The 25,870-nt window shown below is 36.0% G+C and overlaps 1 pseudogene; it reads left to right on the plus strand.

Moving 5' to 3' along the window:
* Window positions 1-12,194: 12,194 nt before the first annotated feature.
* On the plus strand, window positions 12,195-14,415 carry LOC111148866 (annotated as a pseudogene).
* Window positions 14,416-25,870: the final 11,455 nt, after the last annotated feature.

A 25,870-nucleotide genomic window follows, 5' to 3' on the forward strand; every position in this document is an offset into this window, starting at 1 on the left:
ACTTAATCATACCTCTATATTGTTGTTTCAGAAAAGAATAGAATCAGTTGGATAAAATTAAAATAAAAGTGTTATTGTACCAAATGCCTGTTTTTCTCATTTTGGAATTAGGATTCACTATACATAAGAAAATAATTGTTTATAACTCACTTGTTAGAAAGAAGTGAAAATAAAATTGAAACCTGAGATAGTCATTATTATCAATTGTTATAATTAATTAATAAATCTTTCATTGTCTAGCTCTTTCATGAAAAATCTGTCATTCTTTTTAATTATAAAAATAAGCACAAAGACCACCCTGACACAAACAGAAGGAGTCCATATTGTGGTGAGCACTTCCATTTCCTGGAATGCATCCTTTGTGTACATAAAATTCTGAATGCCTCTCAAATCCAAGAAATAGTTTAAATAAAACTGTGCCAGTTCAAAATTTGCAAAAAAAAAAAATCACATATTTGTGATACTCTGAGTGACTCTAAAAGTAGTAAAATGACTTTTCGAATATCATTATTTTGTTATCCACATAGAATTTTAGAGCTCAATGGAAACATTGAAATTTTATAATCATATTCTAACAATGAAGAAACTAAGAGCTGAGGAAATTACCTAGGTAATTTTTTTTAGCAAGACTCCTTGGCAGATCTCAGATCAGACACTACAAAAAAGCTACTACACTGGTTTTTCTACCATCTCAAACTATTTCTCTTTATTTGAGAATAATATAATTTTGCCATTCAAATCAATCAGATAACAATGTTTCCCAAAGTCTAAAGTCTATGTAAATAAGAATTATATCAACTAGTTTGTTAAAAATGCAGAATCTTAGGCTTTATCTGTAATATACTGATCAGAAAGTTTTCAACTGTTACCATAATAGGCACTTTAGCAAACTTTTTTAAGGTAAAGTTTGAGAACTACTGGTTTTTGAAATACAGATCATTCACTTGTTTATTCATTTTAATGCAATAAAAAGATACCTATTGAGTTCACTTGATTTCCTCAATGATTCCCAAATTTGCCAAATTTTATTCCCAAATTTACTTTCCCAACTCCAAATGAAAATCAGTTGTGCATTCATTGATTTTAAAGTTAACTATTTTGAAGATCTTAGTAAATTTGTTGTATTTGAAAGCATATTGTATGCATTGATGAGGGTATCCTATGCATTATAATCAAAACTTTCAAGAAATGTAAAAACTATTTTTAGATATGTTATTTCTTATTTATAACCTTCATAATATTGAAGATTATAATTGCTTCTATTCTGAAGTTTCAATCTCTTTGGAGATAATTTGGTACAGAAGAAGTCTGACTCCTAGTTAAAAACCTTTGTGTGACTTTTTTGGCTTGATCATATGCAGTTACAAAAGGCTTTATCTGGGAGGCTGGGAGATGAGGGGGTGGTTATCTTTCTCATACTGCATTTGGCGCACAGCCAATGTATCACCATCTCTGAAGAGAGTTGTAGTCAAAGAAATAGGCCCTTGTAGACTGCCACACTCTCTTTCATATTTGTGATTTTAGTCCAGGTAACTTCATCCTTAGGTCTCTTTATATGCAGTCATGGGGATAGACCTTCTGGAACCTTCCTGAGATCCCCTTAAGGTGGAGAAGGGAGAAACCTTAAACTTAACCCCAATACAACTCATTATCCAGTCTTTTCCACTCCTACCTCTTCCCTCTGCCAGTTCCCCATAGTTTATAAAACTGCTTGTAGCCTTTTGTTCATGGCTCCCTCAAAAGCAAAACAATCCCCATGTGTATGGTGATCCAATTGATCTCTAATAAGTGTACCATTCAATGGGAGAAAATGGATTTGACTTTTCTTTCCTTTTTTTTTTTTATGACTCTTGCTCATACTATCAAAATGAGTGACTAAAACTTAATATGTTGTGGCATGTTGCTTCACTTGGCCATTCTGATACCTTGCACCTCACTGTCCCTCCCTACTCAAGTGAGCTCCTGACAGTACAGTCATAGTCCTATCTAGTCTGAGAGATTATCCTCTTTCACTTTGGCAATAATCATAATGAATTATTTGGTTCTGATTCTGGAACATCAATTTTCTCCTGCCCTCAGTACTCATGGATCTCAAACATGGACTGGAATTAGGACCATTGTTTCTCTGGCTCTCAGGCCTTCAAACTATGCCATATATTTTCTTGAGCTTCTCCAGCCTATGATGGGCAGATGGTGGGACTTCTCAACCTTCATAATCAAGTGAGCCAATACTTTATAATAAATCTCTTCAGAAAGACAGATATAGTAGATAGATGCAGAAATAGTACAGATATATATATCTCCTATTGATTCTCTTTCTCTGTAGAACCTGAGCTAATATAGACTATTTAGTGGTAATTCACTGTGGACCTCCTGCTAATAATATTTAATACACCTGAGCACAACACACAGAACATTGACATTAAAGTTTGCTTACTAGCACTTCTCTGTTTCAGCTCTAACATGTAAAAGAGCTTGAAAATTGTTATTGCCACCTGTTATGAGCTGAATCATGTCTCCTCAAAATTCATATGTTGAAAATTCTAAATCCCAGTACCTCAAAATGTGATTATATTTGGAGATAAAGTAAGTTAAAATTAAATCATTACAGTGGGCCCTATTCCAAAATGACTGGTTGACATCCTCATGTGAAGAGAAAATAACAGATATGTGCAGAGGGAAAACTATGCGAAGACTCTGGGAAAGGACAAAAGATGACCATCTAGAACCCAAGGAGGGAGATCTCAGAAGAAACCAACCCTTCTGACACCTTGATTTCAGACTTGTAGTCTCCAGAACGAGGAAAAAATAAATTTCAGTTACTTAAGCCACTCAACTCTGCAATACTTTGTCATGGCAACCCTAGCAAATCAGTACACTATCTTTACAATAAGAGAAAGTTGGACAAGTCAACACTCGAGGATCTTCTCAGACCTATCAACAAACTGGGATTGCAGGGAAAACTCCAACCTGAAATCTAGAAAACTAGAGGACCCAGAGAGTAGTTGCTAAAACCTGCTTATGTGGAACAAAAGCTGTTAGAACCATAAACAGTAGAAACACTGAAATGGCAATTGTGATAAATTGCTAGAGGCTTAATGTGACTTATAGTAACAATAAGAAAATTTTGGGAGTCTTACTCCTCTTGCCACACACACTTACTTCCCCATACCCTTCACCCTCTACACACACACGTGTTCCTGAGGTTGACCTCCAGGAATAATCCAGAATTTTAAGTGTGGGCAGTATATGGCAGCTTCTTTTCAGAGAATGCACTGTGGAAAGGGGCAAAAAGGAGTAACTTTATCATAGAGAAACCTCACAAAAACATCTCAGCAAGATACTTAACATCAACAGTGATAGTGTGTACCTTTGACATGTGGTGAGAATGGCACTTTATGTCTGTGGCTTTCTCCCCAAAATCCATAATCTGAGTCTAATCATTTGAAAAGTATCAGACAAATGCCAATTGAGGGACATTACAAAATATCTGACCAGTCATCCTTGAAACTGTCGAAGTCACAAAAACAAAGTAAAGTCTAAGAAAATGTCACAGCCAAGAGAAGTCTAAGAAGATACAATGCCTAAATGCAATATAGTATCCTGGATGGTATTCTGGAACAGAAAAAGAATTATCAGGGAAGAATAAGGAATCATCAGTAAATACAAACTTTAATTAATTTGTAAAAAGTGCTTGCTTGATATTTGCTCATGATTGTCCCTCCTCTCTCTTCATGAATATATAATATAATAATACACATCATTGTTTACATTTTATATCATATTTAATATATTTGTATTATGTTACATATAATAGGTAGGTGCATATGTGCATATTCACATACATCAACAATACATCTAAACAATACAGAAAGATATAAAGATATAAGTATAAAAAGTGAAAAGTAATCGTCTTCCTACCTTCCCCTCTTGCCCCTATTCCCACCACATTCAGTGTTTTCTGTTTCATACAAGGATTCATATCTACATATTTTTACAATTTTTAACAAATCAGATTCTCCTACATGTATTGCTATGAAACTAGCTTTAATTTGCTTAAAAATAAAGACAAACTTGTTGACTTGTCATTCTACTAGTTACTGGATGAAGAATATGTTTTCTTCATTTTTGTGAACTTAATTCTTACAACAGTGTTTGACATGTAGTAGGCAGTCAGTAAATATTTTGTTGAATGAATAAATGGATAATTTGCATTTGTCAAAGAATAACTCACCCGCTGATCATTGAATGAATGTCATGAGAGACACTAACTTATTTTGGAGCTGAAGAGTAAATTAGGATTTTCAAAATAGAGAGCATTCATGTGAGGTTGTTAGGTTATTTTTTTTTTAATACATGTATTTGGATTTTTGAAGTTCAATATCTGGACACATAAATGAGATAAATTAACTAACATCAACAGTGATAGTGTGTACCTTTGACATGTGGTGAGAATGGCACTTTATGTCTGTGGCTTTCTCCCCAAAATCCATAACCTGAGTCTAATCATGTGAAAAATATCAGACAAATGCCAATTTGTATAAATGAGAATTTTGAGGGGCACCTGGGTGGCTCAGTGGGTTAAAGCCTCTGCCTTCGGCTCAGGTCATGATCCCAGGGTCCTGGGATCGAGCCCCACATCGGGCTCTCTGCTCAGCGGGGGGCCTGCTTACTCCTCTCTCTCTGCCTGCCTCTCTGCCTACTTGTGATCTCTGTCAAATAAATAAATAAAATATTTTCTAAAAAATAATAAAAAATAAATGAGAATTTTGAGCCAGTTGGTTCCTTTTTTCTTTTTTACACTATTTTCTGAGTACCACTTTTTCAGCTACATGCAGAGAAGGAAAATATGGATTTTTAAAATAATTTTTAGGTATAATTCTCACAGTTAAAAAATCTCATAGAATTCCATGGACTATGAAAATTTAGCATTCTCATAACATTTCTGCAATTTCCCAGTGCACTTATATTCTCATAGTTTTCTCTGGCTTCTTGATAGGAGTATGTTTTGCCTGCTACATAGAATATGCCCAGGTGTGAAATTCAGCACCTACTTCATATTCCACAAAACATTAATGCTTACATAACATAGGAACACATGGCAGGATTTAAAGACCTGAAGTAGCATAGAGATATGGTTTACTTGATATCTGCAAATATTTTGAAATGTGAACTGGAGTCATCACAGTTCTTTAAAATGTCTGTTGGCTTTCACTCAGTACATTGAGTGGTAAGGAGAGTGATAATTCACTGTCCCTAATATCACCTTGTTTCAGTTTCCCTCAATCTTGCTGGTCCCCTCTTCTACCCAGAAAACCTTCATTCTTTGGGTAAAACACACCTCTTTCTTGTTGTATACAGAGCAGCCACAAACATATCTTTTTCAACTGGCCCCCAGCCAACATAGCCCTTGAGGCCTTATCTCTCAAGTTAATAACCTATCAAGGTACTTTTCCCCCCAAATAAAGTGAATTCCTAAATTGAGAGAAACTGTGCCAGTTGTTAAAATAATTATGAAATAAGGGACGCCGGGGTGGCTCAGTGGGTTGTGCCTCTGCCTTAGGCTCGGGTCGTGGTCCCGGGGTCCTGGGATCAAGCCCTGCATGGGGCTCTCTGCTCAACGCGGAGCCTGCTTCTCCCTCTCTCTCTGCCTGCCTTTCTGCCTACTTGTGATCTCTCTCTGTCAAATAAATAAATAAAATCTTTTAAAAATAATGAAATAAAATAATTATGAAATAATAAAACTGTCACTGCATGCCTATACCAAAAATAAATAACAATGAAATAGTGGTATGTTTAAGAAGGAAAGTAAGAGTAAAGAGGGTAGAATAAGAAGTAGTAACATTGAGGGTGCCTGGGTGGCTCAGTTAGTTGAGTGTCTGCCTTTGGCTCCAGTCTTGATCCTGGGGTCCTGGAATTGAGCCTTGCATCAGGCTCCCTACTCAGCAGGAAGCCTGCTTCTCCTTCTCCCACTCTCCCTGCTTGTTTTCCCTCTCTCCCTGTCTCTCTCTGTCTCTGTCGAATAATAAAATCTTTGGGGGAAAAAAAAAAAGAAGAAGTAGTAACTTTGAATGCAAGTGAGGAGCTATAGGGTCAAGAGGGGCAAGTCCAATGCGTGCTGAGACTCTCACATAATAAGACACCTTTCACAGAATTCTTGATTTGGTCCAAAAAACATCTGCTTTTGGAACGACTACAACTGAAATTGTGCTTTTCTATAGCTGTCTTGTTAAATTGTCTTTATGTCTTTCTTCGTTTTTATTGAGATATAATTGACAAATAAATTATATTTTTCAGTTGTTCAACATTATGTTTTGATATTTGTATATATGGCAAAAACGATTACCACAGTAAATTTGGTTGATAATTTTTTTTAGTTTAATAAATGGCGTACATATATAAAGAATCCTCCAGAATGACAGTTCTAATTGACATCTATCAAAGTGACATTGCATTGATAAGGGCTCTAATGGCCTTTTTTACTCAAGGTCTGACTCTAAAATCCTAGCTATAAGATCCTGCATTTGTCCTATCAAGTTCTCTTTACAAGTAGAATTTCAGTTTCCCTCTTTAATTGGCTTTCTGTTGACAGCTCTGCCTTTTCTGAACATAGCTTCGTAGGCATAAAACTGCATGTGATTAAGAGAAAGGAAGTGCTTTTCCACATTTAATATAAAAGCAAAAGTTAAATTTCAAATTCTACCTAAATATTCAATGTCAAGAAATGTAATTTTTTAACATTTTCTAGATATATAAAGGCCATCACAAGTGTAGATATTTTGTCCTAATATTGCATTTAGTTTTATTTTATTGCATTTTCAATCTGTGAATATTTTTTATATTTCTGTTTTCCTGAAGAATGGTATCTCTAAATAATTTTAAATACTATAGACAAGCATTAATACATATTTATATGTATATAAAGCCTAGCATTCATATCTTAACCTTTTCAAAACCTGCCAGCTATTGGTGAATGTGTGTTTTATTCAGTCATCCTCATTGTTTTCTTGTTTTATGCCAAGGTTTAGCACTTGGGGTTTTAAAATCAACCAAAAACATCAAGCTTTAATGTTGTTGACTGACGTGAAATTTTTGCTTACTTTAAAGATTTTGTTTTGCAAACTTTGACTTTTCTCATATTTTTCCCTGTTCATAATCACAAAGCTATATAAATCTTTGTGAATTAAGGAGTACTATTCAAACCCCAATACTATTCAAACCCCAATACGGAGTGGGGAATTTTTCAAAGCCTAGGGAAGAAAAAAGTTCTGCTTAATGCATGTAAATTTGTTTAACATTTTTTCTTCTTTTAATACATTTCAATTTGAAAAAATAATTCATGCAAATGAAGAGCTGACTGCAAAGCACTACTAGGGTATCTATAATTAAGTTTGAGAGGAGTTTGCTTTCCACAGCTTTATGACTGTTACTCAAGTCAACAAATACTTTATAGAACATGATTGTCTTCCACTTCAATTCTTTATTTCAAGAAAGTTAAAGAGAAGTGAGAATATATTTTAAAATCTCATTCTTATTTTCAGGTGCCCACAGCATGGGGAATGGTTGTGAAATGTGATTATGTCAAATAACACCAAATAAAATACACCACCACTGCTTTTTCACCATCAGTGCAGGTGTCAACATAATTAAAAAAAAAAAAAAAAGGCAAATACTGTTTTCATATTTTTATGGAAAAAAATTATCTTCAATCCACCAGGAATTGTCCCAGGGACCCCTGGTGTTCATGAACTATGCTTAAGAACTATTGATTCATCTTTCCCTCCAAACTTGCTCTTGTATAGCCTTTCCCATTTTGTTCATGGGAATTATATCCTTTCAGTTGCTCAGGAGGAAGAAAAACAAACACACAAAAATCATTTTTGCTTTTTCTCACATTCTACCAATCAAGATAATCTGCTGCCTCTATGTTCATAATACACTAGAATTTGACCATTTCTACTACCCCTACACAAACACACGGAAACAGGCTATTATCATGACTCATTAGCCAGCTAATGCTAATACTCCCAGTTGCCAACAGACTGTGCTCTGTAAAACTACCAGATGACCCCACTGAAACAGCCATATCACTTGATCCTTCTGTGCAGGCCCTTAACACCTTCCTATCCCAGTCAGAGTAAATTCCAAAATTCTGATAATAGCTTTTTTTTTTTTCTTTTAATCAGTAGATCAGGCATGCTTCTGAACCAAAGTCACTTCTTTGTTTTTTCCACTGCCTTTACACTCTGATATTTGTGAGTGGTTTGTCCCCATACCTGCATCAGGATGCTGCTAAATTCTTTCTTAGCTGATTCTTCAGTGATGAATAAAATTGTCCTTCATCACACACATACTTCTTATTTTCCTTTCAGTCTCTATTTTATTCACCATTGTACTTATAATCAATGAATATATTATATACTTTCTTTATATTCTGCCTTACTCAAAGCTAAATGTGACATTCAGGAAGCTAAGGATTTAATCGGTTTCATTCACTGCCATCTCCTCAATACCTAACATAGTTTCTAGAAGTTAATAGATATTTTTAAATGAAAGAAAGAATCGGTGACTTGAATTTGTGAAGAAGATAAAACTCCCATATACCAAAAAATAAATAAATAAAATAAAAAATTAAAAAATTTAAAAAAAACCCTCCCACATACCAAATGAATGTCAGATTATTCCCCTTCTACTTATTTTTGTAGTAGGTTGTGCAGTTCTTTCTTGAGAATTGTTGACAATTGTACCATGATGAAACTGGAGTAAAAATTGGGGATAATTATGAAAAAAATCAGTAATGAGTGATGTTCATTTTTGAAGATATTTTTCTCCTAGTGTGGATTGATACACAGTTAAAGCTGTTCCTTTGGTGCTCAAACATCATCAGGGGTGATTTTGGCAGCAATAACATAATCAAAATGCACATACCTTTTATGGTTTCTAAATACGTAAACACACATTGACCATCACAAAAATGTTGAGGAAGGTAGTATATTTCATTATCTGACTAAATTACTGCTCAACAATTCTCCTAACCAAAACATAGACACACACAAAAACACACTCTTAATTATATTGGTCTATGTAAAAAAAAAAAAAAAAAACTTTGCTTTTTACCTTTGTTAAGTTTTAGTTGTGTGAATAATATATTTACTTCTTCTATATACAAACTGTATACTCCCTTGAAAGATATCTCTAAGGACTGCACATCAATTATTTATTTATTGTATAAGGACACAATAGTGTTGCTAATAAGTAAAGATTCAGGGAGAAGTATATAGCTCCCACACAAGATGCACAACAAACACTTTACCTTGGTGACCATATTTGTAGAAGGAATTTATTTCCAAGAAAATGTTGTACTCTAAAAATACTGCTTGAAAACCTTTTCCCAGATTTCTATGAAGGAGGGAAGAGTTGCTGAAAAACCAACCCAGACTACTTCTCAACATGGCCCATTTTGCGATTATTCTTCACAAGCTATACAGGCCACACTGAAATGTTTAATATTCTGTCTCCTATTACCCAATATAACCTCATTATTTCTTCTGTGTTGGTTTTCTTTAACTACCTCCCCTTTCCCTTGTCATTGGTTTGATGATTCTTGTGCTTTATTAGGCTTTATTCATATCCTTTCTTTAGCCTGGAATGATATCTTAACATCTTTCTCCTAAAAAAAATATATTTTGTCCCTACCATATGTCCATATTAAATGTTTTTGCCCTATTTATGTTTGTTGCTCTTTGATCCAGCAATAAAAACATAAGTTCTAACCAGTGTTTAATAAATACTACTGTAAAAATAAATAACAGAAAATTATAATAGCTAAAATGCATAAACTAAAATATACTGAAATGTAAACATACATGGATCCATATCCATTTGTTGCAATTAAAATTTACAAAAATTACCCCAGAAGAGCTAGACAAGCTAAAAGTAATCAATATAAAATGATACTGATTATTCTCAATATAGAGAACAAAACAAAATTAGTATTGCCTAGATATTTAAATAACAACATTCATTCCAAAAATCTAAGTTTGACTTAGAAAAATTAAATTTTGCAAAAGTAATATCCAATATAAAATGTCACAGAAGTAAAGTTTAAAAATTTTATTTTATTTTTTAACTATTATTATTATTTTATTGTTAAGGAAACCATTTCTAGGACTGTCATGAGGCCCAGGCTGGGTTAACAGTAATGAGTTCTGGAGGTAACTACACTAAACTCTGGGCTTTTTGTTATAATCACTCTCGTCTTTCTCTACCTCACCTGAAAACTCAGATTCATGAGGCCTCAATCCCTGCTTCCCTACTCCAGGAGATACCAAAGCCCTCTGTGTTGGAGACGTTTTCAGAGGAGAAGACAATTTTGTCTTCCCAGAGTACAAACCCTCTTCTTTGCTTTAAAAGGCAGATAGCAACCCCAAACTGCAGACATGCTGGTTCCAGCACAGGCCTCAATAAAGTTTGAAAATTTTGTCTTATTTTTTTTTTAAAGATTGTATTGTATTCTTTTGAGAGAGAGAGAGAGAGAGAGAGAGTACAACCAGGGGGAGAAATAGAGGGAGAGGAAGAAGAAGTCTCCCCACTGAGCAAGGAGCCTGATGTGGGACTCAGTCCCGGGACCCTGAGATCATGACCTGAGCTGAAAGCAGTTGCTTGACTAACTGAGCCATCCAGGTGTCCCTAAAGTTTGAAAATTTTATTTTTTTTTAAGACTTTATTTATTTATTTGACAGAGAGCACAAGCATGGGGAGCAGCAGAGGGAGATGGAGAAACAGACTCCCCACTGAGCAGGGAACCCAATGTAGGGTTCGATCCCTAAGCTGAAGGCAGATGCTTAACTGACTGAGCCACCCAGATACCCCAAATTTGAAAATTTTAAATAGATCAAATACTATTTAGAATTTATATAGGAAAATTGTCATACAGATTGTATCAGTAAAACAAACAAAAACCAAACAAAAGACAGGTACTTGGGTTGCTCATTGCATTAAGCAGTTGACTTGGTTTTGGCTCAGGTCATGATCTTGGGGTCCTCTGCTTGAGGATTCTCTCCCCCTCTGCCTCTGCCCCTCCCCCACTCACACACACTCACTCTCTCTTTCTAAAATAAGTAAAAGAACTTGAAAAAAAAAACCAAAAAATAAAACAGAAGAAGCTTTGAAAACATAACAATAGTTTTATTATGCATTGAAAATTCAAGAAGAAATTGGGGCGCCTGGGTGGCTCAGTGGGTTAAAGCCTCTGCCTTCAGCTCAGGTCATGATCTCAGGGTCCTGGGATCGAGCCCTGCATCAGGCTCTCTCTCAGCGGGGAGCCTGCTTCCCTTCCTCTCTCTCTGCCTGCCTCTCTGCCTACTTGTGATCTTTATCTGTCAAATAAATAAATAAAATCTTTAAAAAAAAAAAGAAAATTCAAGAAGAAATTAATTTGGTTTAATATATTGTACGCTAGGAAATATAAGGGAATTAGGTAAAATCATTTAAATATTTGTTTTCACTTTATAACTAAAGGTTCAAAGTGAAGGCATAAATGTTATAAATATCAAAACTCAAAATAATATAGCAGAACTATATATGAAACACTATAATCTCATACTAATTTTCTTGAAATCAAAGGTATGATTTCGTTCTCCCAGAAGAGATGAAACATGAGCACTGGCTCACCTGTGGCATCAGGAGAAAGACAGCACCACTATTCAAATAGATAAGAAAAATTAACTAAATTTTTAACAAATTACTAAAGGTTGTATGTAGGCTAGTGAAGTAAGATAGAAATTCTGAGTGCTGTAGATTCAAGGGGCAACTGTATCCTCTAATAGGCTCTTCTTGATAGACTTCTACTGGGTACTTACAAGAAAGAATAGTGTGGGAAAGAGACTGGACAAAGCTTTCTTGGGTGGTATAGGTCTAGAGGAGGGGAATGGTTACAAATACAGAAAAGAATAAAGTTTCACATAAGGAACAAAAGTCTAAAAGGAACAAAAGCCTTCAGCTGCTGAGAAAAAGGTAGCAAACTCTGGCATTCAAGATCATAGCAAAGAAATATAAAAGAAAGAGCCAATCAACCCTAGAGGAGGAGCAAAAATCATCAGGAGGCCATCAGTGATTTCCCAGCGCTGGTGAAGGGGGATGAGTTGCAGAGAAATCACCAGCTGTCAGGTATAGAGACAGGGTCCTGCCTAAGGATGAGGTTGAAGGAGGATAACAAGGAACACTCTCTGACTGCCGACCACCAGGTTAGCAAGTACTGAATAACAAGTGAGAGGGGTTACTGTTGAAAAAGTGCAAGGGGTCAGAGAGAGCCTCTGCAACACAGACACACAGGAAAGCCTAAGGCAAAGGACTGGATGAGGAAAACTGGGAGAAGAAAAACTCTAACCCTCTCTACCCTAAAAAGGACAAAAACAGAGGAATTTGAAGTTGCTGGGAACTGATAAAAATAACTCCAACAAAATATAGAACCAGTTCAGCTGTCTGGATGGACTCAGTCCTCATGCTATAGGTAAATTTTTTGCTCAGCAAAAGTTGTTTGATATGGGTAAAGCAGTGGGTAGAGGAAATTTTATAGCAATAAGCACCTTAATTAGAAAATAAAGAAATTCTTCTATTAACCCTCTAAATTTCTCTCTTAATAAATTAGAAAAAGGAAGCACTCTCATCTTCTGTGTTGGTTAAATATTAAACCCATACTAAATAGAAAGGTACAATAAAGATAATTGATGAAAACAGTGACATTAAGAATAGAAATACAGGGCGCCTGGGAGGCTCAGTGGGTTAAGCCTCTGCCTTCAGTTCAGGTCATGATCTCAGGGTCCCGGGATCGAGTCCCGCATCAGGCTCTCTGCTCAGCAGGAAGCCTGCTTCCTCCCCTCTCTCTCTGCCTGCCTCTCTGCCTACTTTTGATCTCTCTCTCTCTGTCAAATAAATAAATAAAATATTTTAAAAAAAGAATAGAAATACATTGGAGAAAAAAATCAGTGAAACTGAAAATTGACTATAAAATGATCAATGAAATTGGTATACCTCTAGCCAGATTGATCAGATAAATTAGAATACAATATAATAAAAAAGAAAAGCTGTAACTTGGAAGTATAAAAAATGAAATATAGAATGCATCAACTCAGATCCTATAGACATCAACTATAAAAAGGTAGTGCTATGAGCAATCTTATGCCTATAAATTTGACAGCATAGCTGTAGTCAGTAAATTCCTTGAGCAGTACAAATTAACAAAACTCATAAAGCTTATTCAGCACATCGCTTAAGTGGATAGCCTGAACATATATATATATATATATATATATATATATATATATATATATATATTTTATTATTTCACTCTTTATTGGGGCCTATGAATGGTACCCAATAAAAATGAGAACATAAGTTCAAACAAAAATACATACACAAATGTTTATAGCAGCTATATTCAGAACTGCTAAAATGTCTATACTGCCTTTGGCCGCTGAATAGGGAAGCTGTGGAAGAAGCAGACTAAAGAGTCCTACACAGGGGTGCCTGGGTGGCTCAGTCGGTTAAGCGTCTGCCTTTGACTAGGTCATGGTCTCACGCTCCTGTCATCCAGCCCCACTTTGGGCTCCCTGCTGAGCAGAAAGCCTGCTTCTCCCTCTCTCTGCTTCTCTCTCCTGCTCGTGCTCTCTCTGACTCTCTGTCAAAAAATAAATAAAAATCCTAAAAACATAAAACAGACTCCTACATAGCAGTAAAATGAGATGAACTGCTGATCTATACCTTAGAATATATAAATCTCTAATGATGAAAGCTCCATCCTGACCACCAATACCATCCTGGAACACTGGTACTGTGCCTTCATGGTGGACAATGAGGCCATCTATGACATCTGCCAGCAACCTGGACATCAGACATCCTGCCTACACCAACCTCAACTGGTTCATTGGTCAGATCATGTCCTCCATCACTGCTTCCCTGCATTTCAACGGGGCCCTCATTGTGGACCTCATGGGGTTCCAGACCAACCTGGTGTCCTACCCCCACATCCTCCTCTCCCTGGTGACCTACTCAATGCATTGTCTCAGCTAAGAAGGCCTACCATGAGCAGCTGTTGGTGGCAGAGATCACCAATGCCTGCTTTGAATCTCCAACCAGATGGTCAAGTGTGACCCTCAACATGGCAAATAAATGGCCTGCTGTACGCTCTACTGCCGAGAAGTGGTGCCCAATGCCACCATTGCCACTGTCAAGACCAAGTGCACCATCCAATCTGTGGACTTGTGTCCCTCAGGTTTTAAGGTTGACATTAATTATCAGGCCCCAACAGTGGTGCCCAGGGGAGACCTGGCCAACATGCAACGGACAGTATGCATGCTAAGCAATACCACAGCCATTGTGGAGGCCTGGCTGGATGAAACACATCAGAATGCATAGAGCAATAGAGTATTCCAGCAGGAAGTAGCCTTGGGAAGTCACTAAAAACAACATGAAAACAAACAAATAACAACAACAACAAATATATATATATATATATATGATGATCCTGGAAGGAGAATCTGTCTGTCCTAACATTTTTACCCTCTGACCTTGTTAAGCCCTCTGAGTGCCAAATAGAACATTGAAGGAAAAAGTCCTCAATGGAACACTGGAATGGTCTTACTAAAATGAGGAAAGAATGTGTGTATAAAAATTCTGATGTATAGTTATATATATATATATATATATATATATATATAGTATATACACTTTCTGTATATAAAAAACTCATCTTCAAGCAAAAAGTTCACAAATGTTCTCAAAACCTTCTATGGAAACTGGCATAATGCCTCAATGGAATATCTGATGATACACCAATTTTCCTTAAAGTCAACCCCATTTGAGCTTACTTCCTGGATATTTGGACTTGTTGAAATTTTCCTTAAAATTTTCCTTAAAGTCAACCCGATTTGAGCCTATTTCCTGGATATTTGGACTTGTTAACCATTTATTTTCTGTTACACTATTGGCATACTGAAAAAATGTTTTAACGAAAAGTGAAGTTCAAATAAATGATGAGTTTAGTATTACAACCTGCTCATAGGAGCATAAAGACATTAAGGAGATTTACATATTGACTTTTATTCAGGTATTTTCAATCTTTCAGCCTTCTCAGGTTCCTGTAAGAAACTGAGATGAAAAGGAGAAAGGTGACATAAGTGGCATATCTGAGTGACACCATAAAATATAATATTTATATAAAGTGCTTTCTGAAACACGTGGATAATAAAATAATTAGTAGTTAAGTAGAGTTGAAGTTAACATGTGGAATTGGATTTTACAAATTCTGAAGTTGGTCCTGCTCTCACACCTATGATGTGTAACAGATCACTGTGAGCTGAGCTCCCTGGAGGAGGGGGGTCCAAGCCCAGCAGGAGCTGGAAAGAGGTTGCTGTTATTTTACACCCAGTATATGGGTGCTGGATGAAACACATCAGAATGCATAGAACAATACAGTATTCCAGCAGGAAGTAGCCTTAGGAAGTCACTAAAGAAACAACATGAAAACAAAAACCAATTTCAGAGAAAGTCACCAAATCACTAGGATTTGTGTGACTTCCAGCGAAATGTAACCAGTGGATCTTGGAAAGGAGAACTAATGTTTATTAAGCAACTTATTATTAAACAGGAGCTTGACACAATTATTTCATTTAAGTTATGCCCACAGGAGCTCTGGAAGTTAAGTGGTAGTATTCCTATTTAATATAAGAAGACACTAAGGCTCGACGACCTTTAACCTGTCACCTGACTCTAGAGCCTATTAAGTGAATGAACCAGGCTTCAAACGGCCAGCTTATTGGTTCCACTCCATCAGGTTTTCATCTTCCATTATTACTGCCCGCATATTCTTTCATTATCTATATTGAAATACTTATATGGTATTATGTCTGTGACATCACAAAATTCATTGGTTCTCAGAGTGTATAGGGGATCTTAAAACCCCAAAACATATTCTCATAGACCTCTTTCAGAGTAACTATCTTAATTTGTGTGATTTTTCTAAAGAACTGAATTTGTAACAGTAAATGTCTCCAAAGCCAACTCTATATAACACAAATTGAAGATACCAATTATCTTCTGTTCTGGAAATACTTCAGCAGCCGAAAGTCCTGCATCCCACAAATACAGATCAATATATTTACCTTGGGGTCGTGACATCTGTAGAATGACCATTGCCTTTGCTTAAATTCTATCAAAAGTCATTGTGAGCAAAGTACTAGGAACATAATAAGTACTCAAGAAATTCACAAATGGCCAAAATTTCATTTGTCTCAATCCTCCTTGAAAAAATTTCATTTATCTCAATCCTCCTTGAAATTAGCTGTAAAAAATACACTTTTAAAGAAATGTATTAGAAATTGTTTTGTTACGTATCTTACCTTAGACCCATGAGTTTGGATCAGAGCTCAGTAGACTCACCAAGGATATTGTACTCCCTAAAAACATGAAATCCAGTTTTAGAAAAGCTTAGAAACATGTTACTTAAAAAAATAATAGTACTTGGGGCCCCTGCGAGGCTCAGTGGGTTAAGCCTCTGTCTTCGGCTCAGGTCATGATCCCAGCGTTTTGGGATTGAGCCTGGCATCTGGCTCTGTGCTCAGCAGGGAGCCTACTTTCCCCTCTCTCTCTCTGTCTGCCTCTCTGCCTACTTGTGATCTCTCTCTCTCTCTCTGTCAAATAAATAAAATCCTTTTAAATAAATAAATAAATAAAATAATAGTACTAATAAAAGCAAAACAGGACAGGGCCCAAATTTCTACTAAAGGAGACCTTCAGCAAAGACCCTTTAGACATATTTCAGTGTGTTTCTTTTTGAAGGAGTCAATACTGGTAGGATTAGACAGGGTGAGGTAGCAGAACTTTATGCAAGGTATTACAAATCAACTTAAAGAAAAGACAAAGTAAAACCCTGTCCTTGTCATATGTCTAATAATATTCATGCATGCAATGTAACAAAAGGAAAGTAAATATGAGCTATTTTACAAGCTACCGAGAAATGAAAGCTGTAATAAGGAGCATTAGTGATGATGCCCATATATTTTTCTGAGGTTTTTTATACAGATTGAGTTGAGTCACATAATAGGGTCAATGTAAATAAAGGCTCTGCTGGTGCTTGTTTCCTGTGAGGTGGGGCATTTCTGGTGGAGAGAAAGCACTATATCCAGAAAACATGTCATTTAAAAAAAAAAAAAAAAGAAAGAAAACATGTCATTTAAATCATTGAGGACACCTGGTGTGAAGAAACTGAGGCCAATTTTACTGATTTTCCTATCTTTTATTTATTTTTTGTGTGTTTCTCCGTTAAATGTGAAAAAGAAAATTAAATGTGATTATACCTGCCTGTTACATCCTCCAGGAACATAAAACTGTTTATATTTTGAAGAACATTAAAAAAATACTTAGCTTACTCACCACTAAAGTCATTATGAGTAATTTATATTTAGTATTATATTACTTAAAAGTTTTCACTTTACTTAGAAAATGGATTTCTCCTTATGAATACTTTCTACCAAGAGAGTTTATCTATTGAACTGTGGAGTTATTGAATATAAACATTTACCCAGCACACCATACTTTCAATAATTAATATATATTATTGTAGAATATATTAAATGGATTTGGAAAGCATTGTAATTTGTCTAAAATGTAGTCTTTCTTTGTTTATTGCAGTTCTGCTACTAATTTCAAGTCTTCTAAGAATTCAAATTTTCCTACATAACTATTTAAATAAAAACCTGGTCTTAATGATTATTCTAAGCACCCGAGCACATGAAAAATAGATGTATATAAACATATGCATATATATATTACATATAAGAATATATGTAACATGTAGAAATATATACAAGATATAAAAATATAGGAATATATATAATATAATGTGTATGTGATAGATAGAATGGTATCTGTCCTCAGGAAGCCTACTGTTAGAAAGTGAGATACGTGTTTAACAAGTAATTAAAGGACATGACATGTTACTCAGAACTTACAGGATGCCTGGGAACATATGACAGACTGTTCCAACCTAGTCTTGCATAGGAAGAAAGGTCTTGGAGCAAGATAATTTTTAAATTGAAGACCTAGTGAAATGGAGGGAGAAGGAATGAGGAACATGCTCCAGGCTGAAGAATTTAGAGGCAGAGAGGTACGAGGTAAATAACATATTCCAAAAATTAAAACCAGTTTATTGCGACAAGAGAGGAGAAACCAGCTGGAAGTTTGGTGAGAGTGAAGGCTGGGAGGTTGGGGAAGAAGCAGAGTCTGAGGCATTTATTATTTATTTGATCTTTATTTTATAAAGTAAGAGGAAACTCTGGACTTAGTAAAGCAAAGAAGTATTATGATCAAAAAATAGTTTTAGGGGGTGCCTGACTGGCTCAGTCAGTAGAGCATGTGACTCTTAATCTCAGTTTTGTAAATTTGAGCCCCATGTTGTATGTAGTCATTACTTAAATTCTTTGAAAAAAATAGTTTTGGAAAATTATTCTAGCTACAGTGAGGAGATTGGGTGTTTAGAGCAGTGTTAAAGAGGACAGACGTATACACAGGAGAACCAGTTAAAAAACTGTTTCAATAATAAAAGAACATTATGAAGAAGCAAGGGAGAATTAGTGATACATTGGGGAAACAGGAAAGGTATGCTGAACTAAGGTAGATATAAAGGGTGACTGGCAAGTGTTATGCCTGTGTGTGTGTGTGTGTGTGTGCACATGTGGGTTTTAATCAGCTTAATGCAGGCAAGTAGTTAAATATTTAAATAATAATGATTTTTAGAGATAATAATTTATCAAGTATCTCTCCATACAAATCAATGTAATTTCAAAAAGCATCCATATGTGTTTCTTTTAGCTATCTTTTCTAGTTTTTTAAGTATATATCCTTATCTGCATATAATCTTCATATTATAGCTGGATATCAATTTTAGATATTTTCTGTGTACTTCCCACTGATAGATAAACTCATGTATATCAACACCACCTATACTCTCTACCACTCCTGCCAATATGTTTATATAAACGTATCTTACATAGTTTAGTAGTTACACCTTTATTTCTGTGTTCTATCAACTGCAGAGACCATTTCTGTCTGGATCTGTGTAGGTTGGCACTCCACCAAACTGCAGATCTTAGTGTTTGCTCACTTCTTTTCAGGTCACCCCCTTCCTTCAACTCCCTGGCTTCCATTTTACCTCTAGGTTCATGCTATCTTAAGTTCAGCAGTGGCAGATACGTGTACTTGCTCCTTTAGTATGTGGAGAAAGTTTTTCTGTTTTTCTAGAATTAATATTATCTGCTTCATGAGCTCCACAGGTTGGATGATTCCTTTGGCATTATCTCTTAATCTCCATTTGGACCCTGTTACGGCACATCTGGTTCTTAATGCCTATGGAAGGGAGGAGAAAGCAGGACCTCTGTCCTGCAGAGTCCAAAGATGGAGAGTCACTTTTCCTTCCATATGAAATGGATGGCCAGGTAGGTAAGACTTTTCTCTTATTACTGTCTTCAAAGTATGTGAGGCTATACAGCAATCACCATGTGTTTCTGGCTTCCACTAAAACATACCAGTCTGACCCATGTGTAAACTATATATATATTTTTTTCTTCCTATAGCTGATTCTAAGGGATTTCTCATCTGGAAACAGGTATTAGCTCGGAGAGGTATACCTATACTTTAGTAGGGGGGGATCTTGTCTACTGACAGCACACAGCTTGTGTGTGCTTTTTGCTCTTACTTCTACTCAACTTGATACACCTCTTGCATGATATGATGGATTGCTCTTGGGCCCACCCATTCTTTGTGGAACTCATAGAATCCAGGTCTTAATGGGAAATATCAGATGTGTGGTAATTTGGTTTTACATGACCAAGCATTCTGTCTCTAGCAAAGCCTCGTGGCATTCTAGGAGTTGTTTCTCAAAAGACATATTATTTTCAGCTGCAGGTGGCATGGTCCTGCTCCAGAACCTGAGCACTGCAATTCTCTCAGGAGGTTTCTGTAAGCATCATATGGCATTTTCCCCCTCACTGATAGCTCTAAAACCATAGATTATTCCAGATCCAAATTCAGATTCCCTATGAAATCATATAATCCAGTCCCACTGATTAATTACCCTAAGAATTTCACCCTACATCCCATCATGCTCCCCAGGATCCCTCAGCACAGTATGGGTAGGTTTTTCACCTCCTTAAGGTTTAGTCCTCCCTTTTTCTCCCTGTTGGCCCCAATATGTGACAGCTGTATTAACCAGCAATGTAAGAAGAAGGGGGATAAGAAGGCAAATCCTGGAGGGGAAATGTTTGATAGGGGAAAGGATTTTGAAGTATCTTCTAAGAAGGGAAGTAGTGTCAACTGGAAGAGATAGGTTACTTTGTAGTCTCAGAAGTTTCAGGGACAGCAGGTTATTCAAAACATTTCTGATCATCCACCCAAATGGCCCTATTCTTTTTCATTTTCTAGTTAGGTCTCTCACCATAGCAGAACAGATGTCCTTGCTTGGGTATTTGCCATACTCTAGAATACAGCCACCATATTAAGTTCTCACCCTGGTCTTCCTATTTCTCTACTCCCCACTGTAAGGGGAGAGAACTTCTTTTGTAAGCTTCCAGGAAAGCCCTATAGCTCACACTCAATTTTCAATTGCTCTTTAATCCCTAGAGTCTTTTGTCACATTTAGCTAGGTGTCAATAGCATTTAGCCATTGACCTTCCAAACCCACTGTTTTTATTGTTGCTCTCTGCCTGTATTTTTCAAAAGTCTGACAAATTGCGTCAGCTAGTATATTCCCTCCTACCTGTAAACTATCTCAATTCACTGACAGTGAGAGATTTAACAGTTGAACTATTGCTTTGTGCCAAGGATGTCATCTGGATTCACCCAACACTAGTGACTGGGAGAAAAGTGATTCAGTCCCATAACCCCATTTTATCACTCCCTTTCTTGTACCATTGCTGACACTAGCTATCTCAGATTATATTCTCTAGAAGCAGAAACTGAGATGGAGTGGAGCATATAATATGTTTATGAGGGATCAACACTTGTGGAAGCAAGTCAAAGAAAGCAAGACTGGGCAGAGGAAAAAGTCCAATTATCCTGCTGAACTACAAAAAAACATAGTTAATTCCTGGAGCAAACTCTGGAATGAAGAGTGGAGCTCTAGAGCAAATTCTGGAGGAACTGTGGAGCATGGAACTCTGGAGCAAAAATGGCCTATCAGTTTATTCAAAAAGTTAAAAAAAGAAATACCCTTATTGGATATTATCCAATAATCACACCCCTTGCTATTTTCCCCCAAAATACAAGAACACTAATTCAAAGGGATACATGCACCACTATGTTTATAGAACCGTTATTTATAATAGCTAAATTATGAGAGTACCCCAGTGTCCATCAATAGATGAATGGATGAAGATGAGATGTGTGTATACACACACATACACATGCACATGCATGTGAAATATTATTCAGCCATAAAAAGGATGAAGTCTTGCCAATTACAACAACATAGATGGAGCTAGAGAGTTATAATGCTAAACAAAATAAGTCAGAGAAAGACAAATATGATTTGATTTCACTCATTTGTGGAATTTAAGAAACAAAACAAATAAGCAAAGAAAAAAAAGAAGGAGAGATAAAACAAGAAACAGACTCTCAACTGTAGAGAACAAACTGATAGTTACCAGAAGGGAGGTGGGTTAGGGATGATTGAAATAAGAGACAAGGATTAAAGAGATCACTTATTCTTATGCTCACGGGCTGTTGTATGGAAATATTGAATTATATATTGTATACCTGAAACTAATATAACACTGTAGGTTAACCATATTGAAATTAACACTTAAAAAATAAATGGCCCATCAGAGATATCCTGGGCCAAAATGCCTGAGTCTTTCAACCCCTACCAGCATCAGGCATTGAATATAGGCCACTTTGGGTAGGACATGCTCTTGAACAAGGTGGCTCTTTTCAGTTGAGGCAAAGAACTGGCATCCTTCCTTGAAAAGAGTTCAGACAGTGCCTATTGGTTTCTACCACATTCCTCCACCCTTGCTTCTCCTTAAGAAAACATCTTGATGAATAGGGGTTGAGAAGTGGGGAAATCAGAAAAAGTGATTGAAACAGGTCTTTAAATTAATCTGATTGTCATATAGAGTTCCTCAAATTTCTTTGGCTCTGGGTAATTTGTGAAACTTAGATAGTGACATTGGTTTTTGATGATGAAACTCATGATCTGATATCTTTTGGCTTGACCCAGGACTGGCAACCTCCATCTGACAGCTAACTCACTGTCACCTGGCTCTCTCCATTACAGAGAAGCTTCTGAATCTACTTCCTATTGTCTCTCTGCCCTTGTGCTTGCTAGTTTACTACAAGTCACAGGATCCACTTGGTTCATTGTATCTACTACCAAGAAAGTCCCTGCAACTCTTGCTAGCTCTCAAATTTGCTGCTTTTGAAATTCTATTTCATTGAAACTTCCTCATTTAGAAACTGGAGCAGGGGCACTTCCCTCCATGCGCTATATGTTCCTGCTGATACACTATTACTTCCAACTTTGTAGTTAGATTGGGTTATATGACTACTTTGGGCCATTGAAATATAAGCAAAAAGGATTTGAGTCACTCCCAAAATGAGGTATAAACAAGCCCATATAGAATTCTTCAGCATCTTTCTTTTCCTTCCAGAATAATTAAAGAAGCTGTCTGTTTCCAGTGATGGAGCCTCCACCCATCATCTCTGGGTGGCTGTACATCTTAGAGACTGCAAGAGAGAATAAAACACCAATGAGAAAGAAATGCTTGCTGTGCTGAACCACTAAAACATAGTGATTGATTCTGACTATAGCTTAGTTTGTCCTAATTAATATACAATGCCACAAGGAAAGTGTGATTTTCCTGGAAGAACTAAAATGCCTTCTTTTGCCCAACCATGCAAATCTGGGCTGGTCTTGGTAGAGGTGAGGGGTTCTCTTGGGGGTTAGGCAGTTCACAATCCATCTCCTTTTGGATAGGTAGTGGGGAGAGCTCCTACCTTCAATATTATTACCTCCAGTATATCTACTACCCACATCACTAAATTCTGGTTCTGTCCTAGAAAGTAGAAAATCAATAACACAAGTTGGTATATATAAAGTGCTTTGAATAGTGCCTTGTGCACAGTACGAGCAGCAAGTATTAGCTCTTGCTATTCACTGGAATTAAACTCCATTAGAGGAGTGATTTTTGCCAATTTTATTTGGTGCCTATACCTCAGCATCTGGAATACTAACTAAAACATATATCAATCAATTTGTGTCAAATGAATAATAAATGAATGAGTTAAATGAATGATAAATGAATGAATGTAAATATTTGATTTTCCCTCCTTCCTCTCTGGATCTCTATCCTTGTTTCTTCTAACATATCAACCCCGTATGACCAAAATGAGGTAAATACTTTCTTTTTTTCTCTAACCACTTATGCTTTCTTGCCAATGCCAGCTTTGTTGCTACATATTATTACCCACTGTTATCGTCCCTACTCTGCAGAAGAAACATTCATTCTGGTGAGTTAAGCTTGCTGTCCTAATTGAAGAATCTCCCTACCTTTGAGTTTAAACCTCATGCAGAGATAGAAGGCAACAAGACCACAATGATGTGAAGCAAACCCATGACATGAATGTTAATGATAAAATGTTCCCCATAACATTTTATCCCCTTACTCTTATAGCATGAGGTTGATAACATACACCTCTGCTTGTGATTTATCCTGGAAAACCTATAAATAATATTTATATTATTAAGATTTTATTAAGATATTTACTATAGAAACAAGTGTTGTACTATGATTGCCCTTACCTACCTCTGTTTTTCTTTCTTCCATTGTTAGATTTCTTGTATTTTCTGCCTCTATCATATATTTAAGGGCACTATCAAAACCACAGATTCTCCTTTGTTTCCCATATATCAGTCTCAAAAATTTGATGTCTCCCTACTCTCATCTCTTATCTACACTGATGACTGTTTAGGTCAGGCTCACACCTGCTTTCCTTGGACTTCATCTTGCTTATCTCCTGAAGGTGCTCCATTGTTGTTTAGATCCTCTATCTTTGTTTCTTGATTTCCTCCCTGCTTTTTCTGGAGCATACCTTGATGTAGTTCCCTGAGAATGTAGAGCCATAAACTGTTAGAATGTATCCCATTTCACTGGTATGAAATTCTAAGTTAAAGACCCTTTTACCTCAGAACACTAGAGGTGTTGTTCCCCTACTTTTAATTTGCTTTAAGAAATTTTATTGCCAGCCTTATTTTTTTTCTAAGTGAATTTATAATATGTTTTCTGTTCAAGTGCTTTCTGGTAATTTCTTTATATTATGAAATTTCAAAATGTTATATCTCAGTATGGTTCTTTTTGATCATTCTTTCATTTTGTTTTCTAAATACAGGGTGGATGGGTCTTTCCTGCCTGAAGATAATGTCCTTCTTCAGTTCTGAGAAAATCCCTTAGATTTTTTATTATTTCCTTCAGTCTATCTTTTTTTTTCTTTTTCTGGTTAATTAATATTAATAAAATGATGGCTCTGGATTGATCTTCTATGTCTTTTAACTTTTCCTTTATTTGTTTTTCTTATTTTTGTGCTATAATTTCTAGGAGATTACCTCAGATTTGTGCCATGACCATAATAGTACATTTATTTAATTTCAGCAGTAATAACATTACTACCCAATGTGATATAATTTTTAAGGCATTCTTATTTTATAGATAATTTTTTATTATTAAATATGTTTGAGGATGTTAATAGAGTTTAGTATAAAATTATCTTATCTTGATTAAATTTAATTCTCTTTTTCACCTGCTCCCTGGGGTCATTTTTTCTCCTTACTTTTCTTGACCATTACTTTCAGGTTGCAGTCTTCTCTCTAATATCTAAAATAGAGAAGCATTGTAGTTTGATCATGATAACAAGTAAAACAAGAGTCATGCTGGGTGGGAAGCTCTGTGTAAAGGGAAAAGGCTATTTGGTTGGCAGGCCTAATTTTATGGCAAGTAGCTACAGAGGAAGCATTTTTTTTTAAATGTCCTTGATTCTTGAGTAATTAATTTGTAATTATTTACAGCACACCCTATATATAAAATAGTAAAATAAAGAGAACATCTCTGTTAGAAACAGCCTGATTTTTAAAAATGCTTCAATATCTCTGAAGTCCCCAGTGTGACTTTGATAATGGCATTGTAACCCCATGCTGTTCTCTGAGGGTTACTGAGAGTCTTACAAAATGTGTATACATTCTTGAATAATGAATTGCTTTGTTTCATATGTTCATAAGCTTCTTGTAAGTAGAGATATATTGCATGTTTTCTTATGTGGCTTAATTACTTTTCATAGAACATACTTTTTTATGTGGCTCATATTTTTATGTGATATAGGTAGCTACAGGTCATTCATTTTTATTGCTTCTGCCAGGCCCTCTAAGGACATAAGAGCAATTAAGTACCTTCCACAACATTTCTGCCTTAAGAGTCTCAGGATACATAGAGAGTGGAAAACCTTCGAGAAAACTGGCTTGTTGTTATGTTTTTAAGGAGTACTCTTCTACTTCATGCAAAGACAGTTGGAGCAAGCAAAATTCCTCACTCCTCCTTGATGGTGCATTTTTTCTTCTCCAAATTCACTCAGGCACAATATATATCCTGTTGAGGTTCTTGGGAGCATGTAAGATATCTAGTACTGCTTCCTACAGGGATCAGGCCCTACAGTTTGTTTCTCAGGATAGAGGCCAGATTCTTATGTTTTAGCATTATGTTTTATGCTTATGTTTTATTATTATGTTATGCTTATGTTTTAGCATTATTTCTCTTGTCTGCTTGACACAAGA

Source organism: Enhydra lutris, unplaced genomic scaffold (genome assembly GCF_002288905.1).
Source record: "Enhydra lutris kenyoni isolate GAN:26980312 unplaced genomic scaffold, ASM228890v2 scaffoldscaffold21, whole genome shotgun sequence".
In the NCBI taxonomy this organism is placed as follows: domain Eukaryota; kingdom Metazoa; phylum Chordata; class Mammalia; order Carnivora; family Mustelidae; genus Enhydra; species Enhydra lutris.